Source organism: Arachis ipaensis, chromosome B1, assembly GCF_059453495.1.
Source record: "Arachis ipaensis isolate K30076 ecotype BB chromosome B1, ASM5945349v1, whole genome shotgun sequence".
NCBI classification, from domain to species: Eukaryota; Viridiplantae; Streptophyta; class Magnoliopsida; order Fabales; family Fabaceae; genus Arachis; species Arachis ipaensis.
The window spans coordinates 22,122,452-22,135,252 of record NC_142436.1 but is presented as its reverse complement, the minus strand read 5'-3'; positions in this window follow the sequence as shown (position 1 = coordinate 22,135,252).

Sequence of the window (12,801 nt, the reverse complement as noted above, 5' to 3'; positions counted from 1 at the left end):
AGGGAGTTATGTCCGTCGGAAGATTGGGGTTTGAATCTGTAAATTCTGCAGCTTTTAACTTAGAAAATTTTTAGCAGAATGACCCCTCGCGCGTAGGCGCACTTGGTGCGTACGCGCCGTTCTTCGAGAAAGCGCCATCCACGCGTGCGCGTGGAGTGCGCGTACGTGTGGACCTGTTTTCATCCCAAAGTTGATTTTTGAGTTTTAAAAGCCAAATTTCATACTTCTAAGCCTCCGATCTCACCACTTATGTCTTAAATCATTATGATATGCCTAGCATGAGAAAAAGGGCTAGTGAATGTGGTAACTTGCGAGTGAAGCAAGGGAAAAATGAATGATCATTGAGGATCAAAGATGATTATGTGAGATGCGGAGAATGGCGGTGGAAGTGCTTGTTGTGCCATGGGCCGAAGGGCCGTAATTGTTAATGAATTGGCTGGTTATGGATTTAACCGTGAGCCGGATGGCTAGATTATTGCCGTGTTACGGCGGAGCCATGTTTATGGCCAAGTATAAATGCATATATGATGTTGATTGAATTGTGAAGGTTTGCACTTCCACCATTGGAGATGAGGGTTTCCCTGGGTAGTAGCAATGGCTAGCCACCATGTGCTCCAGGTTGAGACTCGAAGCTCTTTTGACTCTATGTCGTAAGTGTGGCCGGGCACTGTGAAAGGCCCGGATGAGCTCGCCCCCGTAAATATTCACCAGTGAGGGTGATGGATATGGATCATGATTATGATCAAGTTTATGATGAGTATAACTCGAGTTGGGGATGCATGACAGAGGGACAGTCCAATGGCTAGCTACCAGGACTTGTCGGGTTGGCTCTATAACCGACAGATGATATCATCAGCCACTAGGGACAGGCATGCATCATAAGCATACTACATGAATTGTTTGAGATTGCCTATTTGACTGCATATTACTTGCTAATTGCCTAAATGCCTTATCTGTTCCTATTTGTAAATCTCTTGTCTGATATAACTGTGTTTGCTATATTATACTCCTGCTGGTGGTTGGGAGGTCTGAAGGAATTGGAAAGGGAAGTATTAGTTAGACTGAAGAATCTTTAGTCAGTTGCCACTTACGGTTTAGCTTGTTTATAAGCTTTGATATTATCTGGAGGAAGTTCTAGGATTGCCTTCGGCTTTCCTCTATTATTATGTATTATATATGTGGAAGCTGTTACCGTGCTGGGGACCTCTGGTTCTCACCCATGCGGATTTTGTGGTTTTCAGATGCAGGACGCGAGGCTTCTCGTTGAGGCATGCTGGAGACTTCTGGATTAGCGAAGATCCTTTGTTCTCGGGACTCTGTTTTGGGTTATATATCTTGTTTAGATACTTTTATCTCCATTAAATAATACAAACTGTGACGACTCCTTCTAGAGGGGATTTTTGGAGAATAGGTTTTCTGTATTTGTGTCCCTTTGGGTTTCCTTTGGGGTTTTCTTATTTTATCATATGTATATATTGCTATGCTCGGACCGGTTATCTTCGCAACCGGGTTTTGAGTCTTGATATTCCCGTTTTTGACACTCTTTATATATATGATCTCGCGTTAGCTTATCCCGGTTCGTTACGTTATCGATCGGAGTGTTGCCCGTTCGAGTTACAGTTTTTGTTTACCCCCTTTTTCTACAAAGGCTCCTAGTTATAATCAATTATTCATACTACTATATGTACTAAATTTTTGTTTTAGAGGTCGTAATACCTTGCCATCTCTGAATTATGACTTAAGCATAAGTCTCTGTATGGTAGGGTGTTACATTATGGTATCAGAGCAGTTCGTTCCTGTAGAGCCTGAGGAATGGACTGACTATGCTTCTGTGCATTCTCTGTATGTGTGTTATGTGCTGTTAGTATATCTACTTGATATAGTTGGCATAAACGTTCATGAGCATGCATTTGGGACTTTAAAGTACTAAACTTCCGATATTGAGACTGATCAACTTAATATCGATTGTTTGGTGTGTATAGGAACCAGATGGCGCCTCGTGGACGCGGTAGAGGCCGTGGGAGAGGTCGTACTAATGCTCGTGCGCCGGAGACTAACCCTAATGACCCGTTGAACTTTATGACTGCGTTGGAGAATATGGCTGCTGCTATGCAAGCCACTGCTGAGGCTCTTGGTCAACAGATGAACAACCATGGTAATGACGGAGGTGGAGTTCAGGGCCCGATGACACTGGCGAACTTTTTGAAGGTTAATCCACCTAAGTTCAAGGGAACTACTAGCCCGACTGAGGCCGATACATGGTTTCAGGCTATAGAGCGAGCACTGCAAGCACAAGTGGTACCTGAAGGACAGCGTGTCGAGTTCGCTACCTATATGCTCATAGGTGAAGCGTCGCATTGGTGGCAAGGTATCCGTCGTCTTCTGCAGCAGGGTGATGATTATATCACCTGGGATGTCTTCCAAGAGGAGTTCTATAAGAAGTACTTTCCGACTTCTGCTAGGACGGCCAAGGAGCTTGAATTGTTGCAGCTGAAGCAGGGTACTATGTCCGTATCTGAGTATACTGACAAGTTTGAGGAGTTGTTCAGATTCTCTCGTATGTGTCAAGGGACTCCGGTGGAATATGAGGAATGGAAGTGTGTTAAGTACGAGGGAGGACTCCGGAGTGATATTTTCGGTTCGGTGGGGCCAATGGAGATTAGGACTTTCTCCGAATTGGTGAACAAGTGTAGGGTTGCTGAAGAGTGTGTGAAGAGGGCAGCCGCTGAGAAAGGAAGTCACAAAGGATCATTTCCACAGAACCGAGGGAAGAGCTTTGCACCTAGAGGTCCGTCTTTTAAGAGGGGAGGTTCTTTTAGGAGGCCCAACAACAACTACTCCCAAGGGAAAAGGTTTGGGAAGCAACCTCAGAATGATCAAGCTTGTACTAGGTGTGGGAGTCACCATCTGGGAGCACCATGCAAGGCCGGATGGGGTTTGTGCTACAATTGCGGAAAGGCGGGGCATAAAACCGCAAGTTGTCCGGAGAAGCAAAAGCAAGGTGCTGGGAAAGCACAACAGACTGGTCGGGTGTTCACCACCTCAGCTGTGGGTGCAGAGAGATCCGAGACACTCATTCGAGGTAACTGTGAAATGGCTGGTCAAACTTTAAATGCTTTATTTGATTTGGGAGCATCGCATTCATTTATTGCATTTGAGAAAGCCCATGAGTTAGGATTGAAGATCGTAACCTTAGGTTATGACCTAAAGGTACATAATGCTACCCATGAAGCCATGGTAACTAGGCTAGGATGCCCGAAAGTTTTGTTCAGGTTCAAGCAGCGTGATTTTGTCCATAATTTAATCTGCTTGCCGATGATCGGTCTTGATCTTATCTTGGGATTGGACTGGTTATCTGAGAACCATGTCCTGCTTGATTGTTCTACAAAGTCGGTGTACTTTATGCCGGAAGATACAGAAGGGCCGGTCGTGGTGAATAATTATTACTTGAATTCGATGATGGTGAACTGTTCTGGAATCGAATGTCAGGGTATCCTGTTGTTAACCGCTGGTGTTTTGGGTGATGATCAAAAGTTGGAGCAGATTCCGGTAGTGTGTGAGTTTCCGGAAGTGTTTCCCGATGATATTGAGGAATTTCCACCTAACCGAGAGGTCGAGTTTGCTATTGAGTTGGTGCCTGGGGCGGGACCAATCTCAAGTGCTCCTTATAGGATGTCACCGTTAGAGATGGCCGAGCTAAAGTCTCAGTTAGAGGAATTGTTGGGTAAGAACTTTATCCGACCAAGTGTTTCCCCGTGGGGTGCTCCAGTGTTACTGGTAAAGAAGAAAGATGGAAGTATGCGGCTCTGTGTGGATTACAGGCAGCTGAACAAGGTCACCATAAAGAATAAATACCCATTGCCGAGGATTGATGATCTCATGGATCAATTACAAGGAGCTGGGGTTTTCTCCAAGATCGATTTGCGATCCGGTTATCACCAGATAAGGGTGAGGGGTGAGGATATCCCTAAGACCGCTTTCAGGACTCGTTATGGTCATTACGAGTATACTGTGATGTCTTTTGGGTTGACGAACGCTCCTGCAGTGTTTATGGATTACATGAATAGAGTGTTCCGTCCGTTTCTGGATAAATTCGTTGTTGTCTTCATTGACGACATACTAATTTACTCCAAGACCGAAGAAGAGCATGCGGAACACTTGCGGACCGTGTTGCAAATTTTAAAGGAGAAGAAACTCTATGCGAAACTGTCTAAGTGTGAGTTTTGGAAGGATGAGGTAAAGTTTTTGGGTCACGTGGTGAGTAAGAGGGGAATAGCCGTAGATCCAACTAAGGTGGAGGCTGTGATGGAATGGAAGCAACCAACCACAGTAACTGAGATAAGGAGTTTTCTGGGTTTAGCTGGCTATTACCGAAGGTTCATCAAAGGCTTTTCGCAATTAGCTTTGCCGTTGACAAAGTTAACTCGCAAAGACACTCTGTTTGTTTGGACTCCTGAGTGCGAGGAGAGCTTTCAGGCATTGAAGAAAAAGTTGACCACTGCACCTGTGTTAGTGTTACCTGAGCCGAACGAGTCTTTTGAGGTGTACTGTGATGCATCGTTGAAGGGTCTAGGGTGTGTGCTGATGCAGCATCATAATGTGGTGGCGTATGCCTCACGACAGTTGAGACCTCATGAAGTTAGTTACCCTACGCACGATCTGGAACTCGCTGCGGTCGTATTTGCCTTGAAGGTGTGGAGGCATTATCTCTATGGGGTTAAGTTCCAAGTCTTCTCCGATCACAAGAGCTTGAAATACCTCTTTGATCAGAAAGAGCTTAATATGAGGCAAAGGAGGTGGATGGAATTGTTGAAAGACTATGACTTTGAGTTAAATTACCATCCTGGAAAGGCGAATATAGTGGCAAATGCGTTAAGTCGGAAGTCGTTATATGCGTCTTGGATGATGCTTCAAGAGGAGAAGTTGCTCAAGGGATTCGAGAGTCTAAAAATTGGTGTTCGAGAAGTATCTGGAACCTTGTGTTTGAGCCGATTAGAAATCTCGAGTGACTTTAAGTCCGAACTCCTAAAGGCTCATGAAAATGATGAAGCGTTATGGAAGGTGCTACCGGCTATCGAGCAAGGAAAACAGTGGAGAGTGTCGGAAGAAAAAGATGGGTTATGGAGATTCAAGGGTAGGATCATTGTGCCGGATGTTGGTACTTTGAGACAAGATATCTTAAGGGAGGCACACAAAAGTGGATTCTCCATTCACCCGGGAAGTACTAAGATGTACCATGATTTAAAGGTGATGTTTTGGTGGCCGGGTATGAAGAATGATGTGGCGGAATATGTTTCAAAGTGCTTAACTTGTCAAAAGGTAAAGATTGAACATCAAAGACCTTCCGGGATGTTGCAACCTTTAGAGGTTCCGCAATGGAAGTGGGAAAGTATTGCAATGGACTTTGTGTCGGGATTGCCAAGGACTAGGACTGGTTTTGATGCTATCTGGGTGATTGTGGACCGACTGACGAAGTCAGCTCACTTTTTGCCCATTCGGATGACTTACACCCTTGAGGAGCTAGCTCGGTTATACATAAAGGAGATTGTGAGACTCCATGGTGTACCTGCTACTATAATCTCTGATAGAGATCCTCGTTTCACTTTGAGGTTCTGGGGTGCATTTCAGAAAGCTTTTGGAACCCGATTAAGCTTGAGTACAGCTTACCATCCTCAAACAGATGGTCAATCTGAGAGGACGATCCAAACACTAGAGGATATGTTGAGAGCTTGTGTTTTGGACCAACCGACGAGTTGGGATCGGTATATGCCGTTAGTGGAGTTTGCATACAATAATAGTTACCATGCGAGCATCGGGATGGCTCCGTATGAGGCATTGTATGGGAGGAAATGTCAATCTCCACTATGTTGGTATGAAGCTGGAGAGAAAGGCTTGTTGGGGCCAGAAATGATAGCTGAAACCACTGAACAAGTCAAGAAAATCCGAGACAGGATGCTTACGGCGCAGAGTCGCCAAAAGAGTTACGCCAATCAGAGGCGGAAGCCGTTGGAATTTGAGGAAGGAGATCATGTTTTCCTGAAGGTTACTCCGACCACAGGAGTAGGTAGAACGATTAAAGCAAAGAAGTTGAATCCTCGATACATTGGTCCATTTCAGATCCTGGAGAGGATTGGACCAGTGGCGTATCGGATGGCTCTACCACCTCATCTTTCGAACCTGCACGATGTGTTTCACGTATCGCAGCTTCGGAAGTACACTCCTGATGCTAGCCATGTGTTAGAACCTGAATCGGTTTAGTTAAGAGAAGATTTGACGCTTCCAGTGGCTCCAGTTAGAATTGACGATACTAGTATCAAACGATTGCGTGGAAAAGAGGTTTTATTAGTCAAAGTGGCTTGGAGTCGAGGCGGTGTTGAGGAACACACTTGGGAACTTGAGTCGGAGATGCGAACGGATTACCCGCACTTATTCTCAGGTAATTGAATTTGAATTTTGTGGGCAAAATTCCCAATTAGGTGGGTAGAATGTAAGACCCGGTTAATTAACGGCTAATTAACCCATAAATGAGAATTTATTCTAGAAAGCCAAAAATGTTATTTTTATGGCTAAATGTGATAGAGGAAATTGAGACGAGAATTTCGGTACCAATTTTATAGAAATCGGACCAAGATTGGACCGAACGGGCCAAACCGGACCAACCGGACCCAAAGTGGGCCCTTGGCCCAACATAACTAAACCAAAACCCTAGTTTTCAGCACTCTCTCTCCTCACACAACACCAAAACACGCTGAAAATTGAGATGGAAGGGGGAAGAACACTCTCTCAACTTCCTTCTCTCACTTGATCTTCAAACCACCATAACTTTTGATCTAGAGCTCCGATTGCCGCTCCGTTTGCGGCCACGCGTTCACCGCGGAGAGCTCTACAAAACCCATACAATCAATCTTGAGGTAAGCCACGTTTTACTGTTCGAAATTCCAGCCCTTGATTTCGAGTTTCATGAGCAAAAATGTTGAGATTTTGGGTTCTTTGATGTTATAGGACCCAACTCTCTTGAAGGAGAAGGTTAATCTTGTCTCCTTGGACCTTGGGTGTGGTAAGATTCTCAACCCTAGTATAATTTGTTGTTCTATGATGTTTGGGTATTGAGATGTTGTGTATGGGTATGATGATTGTGGCTTAGGTTGTGTATATGTGAATATTGGAGCTTGATTGGTGATTTTGGAAAGCTTGGAAGAGGGTTTTGTGTGATAAAATCTGTTCTTGGAGGTGTTGATACCTTGAGAGCTTGTGGACAAGTGGTTTGGAAGTGCTCCGGTTGAGCTTGGGGAATCGGCTAAGGTATGGTTTTGGTTTCCCGTATCTAATATGTAATGTGGTAGGAAATACTTAGGCTAGAGGCCCTAAGATAGGCATTGAATTGTTGGTGTTGTTGAATGGTTGAAATATATGATGTGTTCATATATGTGATTATGAATATTGATGCCTTGATTGTGTGAAAGATGAGAAATGCATGTTGTGATATATGCTTGATGGATGATTGAGGTTGAATTGATGGGTGGTACCATGTTGATGGTGAGTATGATGTTGATTATGTATAATGATGGTTAATTGGAAATGGTATTATTAGAAATTGGGATGAGGAAGGATGTATGACATGATATTGTGTTTGTCCCTTAGCCATTTGATTGAGAAGTGTTAAAATGGTTGGATGTGGTTTTGGAAACCTTGGTAAAGTGTCAATGTGTGAGTTGAGGATGGCTTGTTGTTGATTTTGGTACATTTTGAATGATTTCAAAGAGAATGGTTGAAATTGGCATGTTTGATTGATTTTGAAAAGAGTTGAAAGTGGCTTGTTTTGAAAATGGCACCTTGTGGTTTTGTATGAAAACATGGTTTTTGGGCATACTTTGACGGGACATAACTTGGACTACGGATCTCTGATTTGTGCCAAATCTGTTTAGAAATGAAATTGGATCCGGGATGTCCATGCCGTTCAAAGAACGGGTGAAAAACGATTTAAAATGAGGGAGTTATGTCCGTCGGAAGATTGGGGTTTGAATCTGTAAATTCTGCAGCTTTTAACTTAGAAAATTTTTAGCAGAATGACCCCTCGCGCGTAGGCGCACTTGGTGCGTACGCGCCGTTCTTCGAGAAAGCGCCATCCACGCGTGCGCGTGGAGTGCGCGTACGCGTGGACCTGTTTTCATCCCAAAGTTGATTTTTGAGTTTTAAAAGCCAAATTTCATACTTCTAAGCCTCCGATCTCACCACTTATGTCTTAAATCATTATGATATGCCTAGCATGAGAAAAAGGGCTAGTGAATGTGGTAACTTGCGAGTGAAGCAAGGGAAAAATGAATGATCATTGAGGATCAAAGATGATTATGTGAGATGCGGAGAATGGCGGTGGAAGTGCTTGTTGTGCCATGGGCCGAAGGGCCGTAATTGTTAATGAATTGGCTGGTTATGGATTTAACCGTGAGCCGGATGGCTAGATTATTGCCGTGTTACGGCGGAGCCATGTTTATGGCCAAGTATAAATGCATATATGATGTTGATTGAATTGTGAAGGTTTGCACTTCCACCATTGGAGATGAGGGTTTCCCTGGGTAGTAGCAATGGCTAGCCACCATGTGCTCCAGGTTGAGACTCGAAGCTCTTTTGACCCTATGTCGTAAGTGTGGCCGGGCACTGTGAAAGGCCCGGATGAGCTCGCCCCCGTAAATATTCACCAGTGAGGGTGATGGATATGGATCATGATTATGATCAAGTTTATGATGAGTATAACTCGAGTTGGGGATGCACGACAGAGGGACAGTCCAATGGCTAGCTACCAGGACTTGTCGGGTTGGCTCTATAACCGACAGATGATATCATCAGCCACTAGGGACAGGCATGCATCATAAGCATACTACATGAATTGTTTGAGATTGCCTATTTGACTGCATATTACTTGCTAATTGCCTAAATGCCTTATCTGTTCCTATTTGTAAATCTCTTGTCTGATATAACTGTGTTTGCTATATTATACTCCTGCTGGTGGTTGGGAGGTCTGAAGGAATTGGAAAGGGAAGTATTAGTTAGACTGAAGAATCTTTAGTCAGTTGCCACTTACGGTTTAGCTTGTTTATAAGCTTTGATATTATCTGGAGGAAGTTCTAGGATTGCCTTCGGCTTTCCTCTATTATTATGTATTATATATGTGGAAGCTGTTACCGTGCTGGGGACCTCTGGTTCTCACCCATGCGGATTTTGTGGTTTTCAGATGCAGGACGCGAGGCTTCTCGTTGAGGCATGCTGGAGACTTCTGGATTAGCGAAGATCCTTTGTTCTCGGGACTCTGTTTTGGGTTATATATCTTGTTTAGATACTTTTATCTCCATTAAATAATACAAACTGTGACGACTCCTTCTAGAGGGGATTTTTGGAGAATAGGTTTTCTGTATTTGTGTCCCTTTGGGTTTCCTTTGGGGTTTTCTTATTTTATCATATGTATATATTGCTATGCTCGGACCGGTTATCTTCGCAACCGGGTTTTGAGTCTTGATATTCCCGTTTTTGACACTCTTTATATATATGATCTCGCGTTAGCTTATCCCGGTTCGTTACGTTATCGATCGGAGTGTTGCCCGTTCGAGTTACAGTTTTTGTTTACCCCCTTTTTCTACAAAGGCTCCTAGTTATAATCAATTATTCATACTACTATATGTACTAAATTTTTGTTTTAGAGGTCGTAATACCTTGCCATCTCTGAATTATGACTTAAGCATAAGTCTCTGTATGGTAGGGTGTTACAAAGTGTATCATAGCCTAAATAAGAAAGGAAGAGAGGGATCTCAGAATATAGCGATCAAGTTGGATATGAATAAGGCATATGATAGACTAGAGTGGGATTTTCTCGAGAAGGTGCTTTTGAAATTAGGATTTACTGAAAGATGGGTTGAATTGGTAATGACGTGTGTCAGAAGTGCAAACTATAGGGTAAAGGTCAATGGAGAGCTGTCTAAGAGGATCAAACCACAAAGAGGGCTTCGACAAGGGGACCCCCTATCTCCCTACCTTTTCATTTTAGCAGCTGAGGTATTCACCATTTTAATGCAGGAGGCTCAGGAGAAAGGCCTGATAACCGGTCTACAGATAGCTCCAACAGCTCCGGTTCTCACTCACTTGTTGTTCGCAGATGATTGCATCATATTCGCCAAAGCAAGGGAGGATGAGATTTTTCAGATCGTCACTGTTCTTAATGAGTACACAGAGGCATCCGGACAAAGGATAAACTTGAACAAGTCAGGTATCACCTTTGGAAGCCAGGTGTCGATAAAGACAAGGGTAGAGATTGAAGAAATATTAGGAATGACAGCATGGGATATGCCAGGAAAATACTTAGGGTTACCAGCCATATGGGGAAGGTCTCAGAACAGGGCTCTAACATGGATTGAAGAGAAAATCACGAGCAAAATGGAGGGATGGAAAGAAAAATTGTTGAATCAGGCAGGCAAAGAAACATTAATAAAACCAGTTATACAAGCAATGCCATCATATGCCATGAATATCATAAAGTTTCCCAAGAGTTTCTGCAGGAGAATTTGCTCAAAGGTGGCGCGATTCTGGTGGGCTAACTCCGGAAAAGAACGGGGCATTCATTGGAGAAAATGGGACTACATTACGGAGAGCAAGAGCAGCGGGGGGTTGGGATTCAAGGATCTCGAAAAACATAATACTGCTTACCTTGCAAAACAAGCGTGGAGAGCAATGAAGAATCCAGATGCAATCTGGGTCCAGGTACTCAAATCGATGTATTTTCCGGATGAAAACTTTTGGACAGCAAAATGTAAAAAAGGCGCATCTTGGGTTTGGAAAAGCATATTGCATGGAAGAGAACTACTAAAGGAAAGCGCTAAGTGGAGCATAGGTGATGGGTCCAAAGTCAGTATCTGGAAGGATAATTGGATCACTGGGAGAAGCAAGCCCCTGGATGCAAACAGTACAGATGATTCGAAGGTAAAAGATCTCATTAAAAAGGGAGAAGGGTGGAACAGAGAAATAATTGTAAACAGATTTCCCCAAGAAGTCTGCAAAGAGATTCTTAGCACTCCCGTTAGTGTAGTGAATAGAGATGACTACTTATACTGGCCATGGAAGGAGGATGGGAGTTATTCCATAAGAACTGGATATTATGTTGCTAAAAAAACAGAGCAGGATTTGAAAAATGGAAATCCATCAACAAGTGAAGACAAAAGGGAGATTTGGAAGGAGATTTGGAGAATGGAGGTTCCGCAAAAAATCAAAATGTTCTTATGGAAAGCTTGCCAGGACATATTACCAGTGGGCTCAAATTTGTATAAAAGGAGGATGGCACCAGATCCATTGTGTCAGATATGCTTAAAAGGGATGGAGACGGTCGAACATGCTTTACTACTATGTGATTGGGCGAGAGCAACATGGTTCGGGGCGGAATGCCAATGGACCCCAACACCGGAGACAGTGAACTCGATTGGGAGTTGGATGGTAAAGTGCATAAGAAAGATAAGACAAGGAGGCGGAGAAGACCAGGAGAAAAGGATTAGTAAGCTGGGATTTCTCTTGTGGGAGATATGGAAAACCAGGAATAATAGACTATTTCAACAACAGAAAGTGAATCCAAGTTGGACAATCAGCAGAGCAAGAACACTAGAGGCAGTTTATGGAAAACTAGCAGAAAAACAACAGACACAACAAAGAGAAGCCAATAGGAGCAGAAATTACCCGGTGACATGGAGACCTCCTCCTGAAAATTGGCTGAAAGCAAATGTTGATGCTGCCTTTCGAAAGGAGAATGAGACAGGTGCAATAGCTGTGGTGATCAGAGATAGCAAAGGAAAGATGGTATTAGGATTTTCAGGGAAGATTCAAGCTAAATCAAGCACTGTGGCTGAGGCCCAAGCAATAAGACAAGCTTTAATCATAGTGAACAATTTGAATATGGGTAAAACGCTAATAGAATCGGACAATTTAAAGCTCATTCAAACAATCAAATCCAAGACAACTATAGGAGAAGCATCGGCTATCATCCAAGATATTCAAATTTTAATGAAAGAACTACCTGAAAAAGGAATGACTTGGACTCCCAGGGATGGAAATCGGCTTGCTCATGCAGTGGCAAAAGCTGCGGAATCAGAAATGTTACATTCGACCTGGAGCTTTCAACCACCTGCAGAAATACGACACATCCTCAGGAGTGAGATTCGAACATGAAGTAAGAATGCCAAAGATTATTTAAAAAAAAAAAAAAAAAAAAAAAAGAAGAAGAAAAAGTAGAGAAAAAAAGAAAATAAAGGCTAAAGGGTAACAGCTCGTACCGGTCTGGAGGCAGCAAAACATGAGTTAAATCCAGATCATTATGATCTGAGGCAGAGAACCCGCATGCATCCAATGGCGATGCGGTCTCACGGGCAAATGTCCATGTTTGAGTTTCAGCCATATCTCCACAGGTGGGGTTGAGATTAAAACATGAGAGACAAGGAAAGGACGAGGCGGTAGAAGAAGATACTGGAGGAATTGGCTGCGGTAAAACAGGCAGGGGCTCCTGGTTAGCCACGACTTCAACTTTAACTATATTTTTTTTTGGACAGGAACTTTAACTATATTTGAGTTTGAAATAATTCCCAAAATTCTGAGGGGAGATTACAGCCCATGGCAGCTTGCATTGTTTGATGTGTTGTTAATTTGTTTCCGGTCTTATGGGTCCAGGTAAACCACATCAATAAAACGCAGAATTGAGGTTCCAAAAAAATCTATTAATATGTGGGTCCAGGTAAACCACATAAATAAAACGCAGAATTGAGGTTCCAAAAAATC